The sequence below is a fragment of the Plecotus auritus genome, assembly GCF_963455305.1.
Source record: "Plecotus auritus genome assembly, chromosome: 8".
NCBI classification, from domain to species: domain Eukaryota; kingdom Metazoa; phylum Chordata; class Mammalia; order Chiroptera; family Vespertilionidae; genus Plecotus; species Plecotus auritus.
The window spans coordinates 34,594,638-34,600,267 of NC_137782.1; the positions used below are offsets into that span (position 1 = coordinate 34,594,638).

At 41.7% G+C, this 5,630-nt stretch overlaps 1 pseudogene across 1 annotated transcript; it reads left to right on the plus strand.

Annotated features, from left to right (window-relative positions):
- Positions 1–1,306: 1,306 nt before the first annotated feature.
- LOC308255923 (large ribosomal subunit protein uL5-like) lies at positions 1,307–5,283 on the plus strand (annotated as a pseudogene). Its single transcript has 2 exons — positions 1,307–1,327; positions 4,754–5,283. The product of its transcript is annotated as a large ribosomal subunit protein uL5-like (transcript).
- Positions 5,284–5,630: the final 347 nt, after the last annotated feature.

Genomic DNA, 5,630 nt, shown 5'->3' on the forward strand with positions numbered 1-5,630 from the left:
AGAGAGAGAGAGAGAGAGAGAGAGAGAGAGAGAAGGGAACATTGATGTGAGAGAGACACATCAATTGTTTGTCTCCTGCACGTGCCCCCACTGGGGCCAGGGGTCGAACCTGCAACCCAGGTACATGCCCTTGACTGGGAATCGAACCCGTGACACTTAGGTGCACGGGCCGACACTCTAACTGCTGAGCACACTGGTCAGAGTGCCACACCTTTGAATGTGACCTGGATCTTTTCATTTAATGTTGTTTTATCATTTAATTAATTTATTAGCTTATGCAACCAACAGATGTTATGGAGAAGTCTGTCTACCTGACACTCCTGTGTCAGCCGATAAGGGGGGGTCTAGAGAAGGATTCCTGCCTCTAAAGACTGTCAATCCAGTAGAGAACATGTGTCTCTCTGTATCTGCCTCCTAGCACACTAAGAATTCAATGTATTGAATACCTCTGGAGGCACTTCAGGTCTTCCTGCCCCACATCATGTTCCACTGCAGCTGCAGCCACCTGCACAGCGCAGGCTCTTAACAGCGGAAGGAGCAACCCGACAGTGTCTTGCATCTTGACAGGCCCATGTCAACAGCGTCTCACTTCCTACCCAGGGTTTCTTGAAAGTGGGCTTGGGCCCCTCCATGGGCACCTGCTTAGCACCTATGCATGTGTAACCAGGACATACGGGGAGTTAACTCTGGTAGGGTACCCTTGACCAGTGGGCAACAGGAGCTTCCCCTTTTCATAGCTTTGCCAAGATAGTAAGCCAGAAGCAATACCACATCTTGGGAAATATTACAGCCACTAGCACTGTCATCATGGACAAAAGATGTACAGGGTTGGGCCCCATCATATTTTATTCAATTCTCTGTTTGGTTCCTACACAATCCATATATATCATGGCAGAGGCCAGTGGGTTACTGAAAATCACACAAATGGTAGCCAATTGCAATGGATGTGATAGATAAATAAATAAATACATAGATGCCTTTATTGGAGCAGATTAGCTCCTCTTTTGGCACTTGGCATGCAGCTATTGATCTGGAAAATCTATTTCTCTCAATGGCCATCGATAAGAAGAATAAAATGCAACTTACTTTTATAGCGGTCTACCAGTACTTTCTTGAGCGCTCATATTCTTTTCGATAATATAATCTATAGGAGCATTGACTATCTTGACATTTCCCAAACCACCATGCTGTTACACACTATTGATAATATTATGCAAATTAGACCTGGTGAGTATAAAGCGGCCAGAACTCTAGGTGCCCTAGTGAAATACAGTGTGGCCATGGGTGAGAGATCACTGGCGTAAAGATGCAAGAATCTGCCACTTTGGTAAAGATTTAGGGATCTAATGGTTTGGGGAAAGAAGGGAAATTCCTTCTCAGGAAAAGGGGAAGTGGTTGCACCTTGCATCCTAAACCACTTTTTAAAGAAATAAAACATAAAGACAAGGCACTTGGTGAGATAGATTTTGGAGACACAGCACATTCACTTGGGAATACTGCTCTGACCCACTCATTGGGTGACTCAGAAGGCTACCGGTTTTAAGTGGGTGTCAGAGCAAGAGAGGGCTCTGAGGAGGTCCAGGCTACCCTTCCATCAGGCCATTTTACCCAACAGAGCTGATGCCACTGGAGGTATCCATGGCGAGTGAGGAGGCTGTGTGGGAAGTCCTTGCAGTTCGGAAGTAATGGCATTCTGCAGCAAAGAAATACTCGCCATTTGCTTTTTTAGTTTTTAAAAAATATTTATTTATTAAAGAGGTGCTAATTTAATACATATGTTACTGAAATTCAACAATAATAGCAGTCATTTAGAATAGCAGTGTTCAAATACTTTGTTCTCAGGACTCCAATGTACTTTTAAAATATTTCTGAGCTCTAGCCCTGGCTGGTGTGGCTCAGTTGGTTGGGTATCATCCTGTGCACCAAAAAGTTGATTTAATTCATGGTCAGGGCACATGCCGGGTTTCGGGCTCAATCCCCGGTAGCGGGTGTGCAGGAGGCAGTAGATCAATGTTTCTCTTTCTCTCTCTCTCTCCCTTCCTCTCTCTCTCTAAGAAAATAAAAAGTTTCTGAGCTCTTTGATTTTGTTTATATCTATTAATAGTTACCTATTAGAAATGTATATATTTTAAATTAAATGTCTATCTTAAAATATTTAATTAAATCCACTGCATAGTAATACTTGATGAATCCACTGCATGTTAACATATATAATATACATTTATAAAAATAATCTTCCAAAACAAAACAAAAGTTAGTGATAAGAGCAATGTCGTTTTACATTTATACAGTGGAGTCTCATATGTGCATGTGCATTCAGTTGGTGGCAAGATACTTGCCATTTGAAATACTCCTGGTGTGCTGCCAGGCCCTGTTAGATGTCTCCTTCTGAACCAGAGGCACCAGTGCCCATGTGACCAGAGCTGACCATCATGAGCTGGTATTATCAGACCGAACACATTATAAGAGCAGAAGGTAATGTTACCTTCAGGATGAGCCCATGCAGGCTTAGAAGACCCATATGTTTAATCAAGTGGACCCAAATCTCATGCTAACAATCTCTGTGACAGCAATGCCTCTGTCCCAACTCAAACGTGTGGCTTAGTGGGGCTGGGGTGGGAAGGATTCCTATCACTAGCTGGCGGAGGAGGAAAAAAATCAGGTTTTATTTACGGATGGTTATCATGATCGCTTGGTGCTAGCCATAAATGGATTGGTGCTACATGAGCCCTGCTTAGGAGTGGCCTCTGGGACTGTGGTGAAAGAAATCCGCCTGGTGGGCAGATCTGCAGGTACTAGTCTTCACGGCTCACTGGTGTGGAGAAGTCGTCAGAGGTACAGGTATCTGACCACATTAGTTTACAATGTTTGCAATTCACGTAACTGGACCAGGATTAGGATCTCGGTCTTGAAAGGGCCAAGGGAAGGGTGGGGGGCTGTCAGAGAAACTTGAGGAATCCAAACTATGCAGGGAAACTGGAGTTCATTAAGATTACTAGTCAAGACCTGCACAAATTCCAAATTTATTATGTAAAATAAAACTGGCACAGGGATAGTCAAATAAATGGGATAGGAAAACAACCCCAGGAGCATACACACGGACATTTGATTTGTGACAGGCGTTCACCATAGGACCGTGAGAGAAGGACTGTGTTAAAAAAGCAGACCTAAGACAATTGGGCATTTATATGGCCACATAATGAAATTAGATCTCCACCTCAGACCATCCATCAAAATAAAATCCAGGTGGATTATAGATTTAAATGAAAAGACAAATTACAAATGGCTTTTACAAGTTTGGGAGAAAATCTTCATGATCTCAGAAAGGAAACATTTCTTATACAAAACACAAAAAGCTCTGTGCATACAGAAAAAAATTGATACTTTGAAATTTAAAATGAAGAATTTCTCCATCCAGGATATCAATAAGGAAAGGAATACCCAATAGAAAATGGGCAAAAGGCTTGAACAAACATTTTACAGAAGAGGTATTCCAAATGCCAACGATCTTCTGAAAAGTGCTCAACCTTCCTGATAATCAGTGAAATGCAAATTAAAACCACAATAAAATACCACGACACACTGTGTCAGATGGGCAAAAGTGAACTGAAACTGCAATGCCTTTTCTTTCATAAATTCAAACACACACGTCTCTGTTTCTGGGCACTTTATTCTGTCCCAGAGACTCTCTGTTTTACCTGCTAGAGAATAAATCTGTCTCCTGTTGGTGTGGGTGAGGGGGAGTTTCTATTGCACAGAAGTAGGAAGGGGTTGGCAATTTTTTAAATTAAACATACAACCAGTTCTCATTTATCCTTCACATACGCCGGATTCCTGAGTCCTTTGGAGATTCCTCAGTCTCAGTCGGCTCTCCACATCCATGGGTCCTGCATCAGTGGATAAAATATCTGAAAAATGATGCTACACTGTTGCTGACATGTACTGCAAAGAAGACTGGCCAACGGTGGTTGCGTCTGTGCGTCTGTACGGAACAGATTTGTTTTTTTTTCTTGTCATTATTCCCTAAACAATACAATAGAACAACTATTTGCATAGTATTTACATTATATTAGGTATTATAAGTAATCTAGAAATGATTTAAAGTATATGGGAGGGCTGGCTGGCGTGGTTCAGTGGTTGAATTCGATTCCCGGTCAGGCCACATGCCCTGGTTGCGGGCTCGATTCCCAGTGTGTGGTGTGCTGGAGGCAGCCGATCAATGATTCTCTCTCATCATTGAAGTTTCTATTTCTCTTTCTGTCTCTGTTCCTCTCTGAAGTCAATATGAATATATTTTTTAAATGTTTAAATAAATAAATAAATAAATAAATAAATAAATAAATAAATAAAGCATATGGGAGGATGTGCTAATACATGCCATTTTATATAAGGGACTTGAGCATGTGGATTTTTATTTGTGTGTGTGTGGAGAAGGGGTGCCCTGGAAATAATCCCCCATGAATATGGAGGGATGACTATGTCAGGTTGCTTCTCAGCTTTCTCTGTTGCTGGCTTAAGATTCAATTTCCTTGGGTTTACTGAGTCATTCATCACTCTTCCATCTGCTTCTAGCATCCAAAGTTTGTTGTTGTCTCTCTTTTCATCCTTAAAGGGTTATTCCTTAAACACACACACACACACACACACACACACACACACACACACACACACACAACACTGTCTTCCTGCTTCTCATCATGGCCAGGGATCAAGGTGAAAGGAGAGTCCCATTCAGGAGCTTCCATTCTGAAAGCTCTGCCTCAACAACTGTGTGGGTGAGAGTGGAGACAGGCTGACCAGGCAGCCACGGTCCTGGGGCAGCTCACAGGCCCCACCCCCGTGTTCTCCAAAGCCAGATACACTGACAGATCCTTTGGCATCAGGGGAAATGAAAAGATTTCCATCCACTGAACAGTTCGTGGGGCTGAGGCAAAAAAATCTTGGAGAAAAGTCTAAAGATATGAGAGTATGAGTTACTAAAAAATAACTTCTCAGACAATGGAAATTTAGGTTTTGGGGTCCAGGAATAGACACATTTGGGCATCAAATATGAGCCAAGCATTGGTATCCAGAACCTGGACTTCTGTGTGGTGCTGGGTAGGCCAGGTTTCAGCATCACAGACAAGCAATGCAGGGCAGGCTGCATTGGGGCCAAACAGAATCAGCAAAGAGAAGGCCATGTGCTGGTTTTAGCAGAAGGAGGGCGGGATCATCCTTTCTGGCAAATACATTTCCGTTTCTCTCCAACAGGTCAAAAATATGTTTTCAGCGAAATGGAAATAAAATAAAGCAAAACAATATCCAATCCTTTATTATCATCTTAGTGAGATTTCAGAAAGAAGAGAATGTCTATATATGTATATTAATTAATTCTCTTTCTCCCTTTTGCTTCCACTCTCTCTAAAAATCAATAAAAATATTTTAAAAAATTCAGTCTGTGCACTAATCCCAATAGGGGATTTATAAAATTTTGAAGATATTCACAGATTAGTACATTGGACTGAAAGACAGCTTCTTGTTAAAAGCACAGATTTATTTAGATGGGTTAGATCAACAGGTGTTTGATTATTGACTAATTCTTCATTAGTTAGTGAAGAATCATACATATTCTACACTTGTGAAATAAGCCA